Raw genomic sequence first — 1,976 nt, 5'->3', positions numbered from 1 at the left:
GGTGGTATATGTTATTAGATTTTCTGTCCTTTTTAATTTATGTCTTTGTAAGTTTTTCCACAATAACAATAGAAAATCCACTTGCAGTAATTCAACCAGTATATATTAATGCCTAAGAAAGCAAAGAAAGGATCCTATGATGAAATAAATTAGATTGGTATAGTGTTCATATTTACAGTAATATAATTTTTTCATTATTGGCTGATTAGTCATGTATGAATATAAACAGGGACTCTAATCACTATAATAATTTGGAAGTATATCATGTCTATTTTTCCATGCAGTAATTGAAATCAGAGATTTTAAATTATGTATTACCTCAACCATGCTATCTTCTTAAAAATCACAGTTGTGTTCAAATGTCACGACTTAGGGTTACATTCAGATAAATGTAGATGACATATGCATTATTCTCTATTTACTTTGAAAAGTCTAGTGCAGAAAAATGATTATGCTTTATTTTATTTTTTTGCTCCAATAGATGTAATAATCTGAATTGCTTGGCCTAATATGTCACACTATAGATAGAATAACATCGTTGTAGAAATTGTTATTTAGATGTGTGAAGAAGAAAATATGACTTCCTAAGGCTTTATACTGGTAGATCTCTAGTCCCAGAGAATTAGAATGCATTAAAAAGATCAGGTTTGACAAGTCTTCACAATTAGGGGACAGAAAATGGTGAAATGTAAACATATTTAAAGATCTCATAACATGGTACGTGTTATAGTTACTATTGTGTATAGTATTTTAACTGCTATGTAATAATAGTCTGTATAAATATGCCATAATGTATAAAGACCACACTCTCACAGTCATATCAATGGAAATTTAGGTTGTTTGTGTTTTTATTTGTCTGTGTAAATAATTTTGCAATTTACATTTTTGTATCGTCTTTTCAAGCACATGTGGGTCTGTGGCATTGTTTGGTCATATGTTATACATTTTCAACGACGCTAGCTATTGACAAGTTGCTTTCCAAAGTTTTATTCATTTGTACTTTACTGAAAGTGTTTGAGAGTTCAAATTACTCCATGTCTCCAACCAGCGCTTGGTATTATATGATCTTTTTGTAACAAATGATTGTGAAATATTATTTTGGTTCTGTCTTACTTTTGCTGATTACTAGAGAGAATGTCATGTTTTTCACTTACTTATTGGTGATTTGGATATCTTTTTCTGTAAATATGCTGCTAATAGGCTTTCCCTACAATGCTATAGGTTTATATTTTATGTTATTTATAGAAATCCATCATATAATTTGATAATTCTTTATAGAAGTTTTGAAAATATATTTCCCATAAAGTTGTTATTAATATTTTAAATCTCAGACCTAGGCATAAACTTTGAGTATTGTTATATCCTTTTAATTAATTGACTTCTTTATTATTATGAAATTGTTCTATTTATGCCTACCAATATTCTTTGCTCTGTAGTCTGATTTATCTAATATTCACATGAGCACTCCAACTTTCTTTGGATTTGTGTTAGCATGGAGTATCTTTTCCATACTTTAAATTGTAATTTATGTTTGTCTTTATACACATTTTAAAGTGTTTCTTAAAATCAGCATATAGCAGAGTGCAGTGTTTACTATCTAATCTGACACTTTCCATCATTGAAACGGATGCTTAAGCAATTTATAGTTAATGTAATTATTGATAAGATTGGTTTCAAGTCTATTGTCTTTCTGTTTTTTTCTATTTTCCCCAGATGTTCTTTGTTTCCTTTTCTCTTTTGGCCTTCCTTTGGATTAATTATTTTTATGATTCTGTTTGAGTTTCTTATTTTATTGGTATTAACTCTTTGCTTTATTATTTTTGTGGATTTGTTAGGGTTTATGGAAAACATCTTTAAATTGTCACAGTTTACCTTTAGATGATGTTATAGCACTATACATACAGTATAAGAATTTTACATAGTATACTTGCATTTCTCCCATCCCTAGTTTTTGTTATTGTTGTCATGCATTTTAT

This window comes from Propithecus coquereli, unplaced genomic scaffold (genome assembly GCF_000956105.1).
Source record: "Propithecus coquereli isolate 6110/MARCELLA unplaced genomic scaffold, Pcoq_1.0 Scaffold51, whole genome shotgun sequence".
Classification (NCBI taxonomy): domain Eukaryota; kingdom Metazoa; phylum Chordata; class Mammalia; order Primates; family Indriidae; genus Propithecus; species Propithecus coquereli.
Note: the sequence above shows the minus strand (reverse complement) of the source record.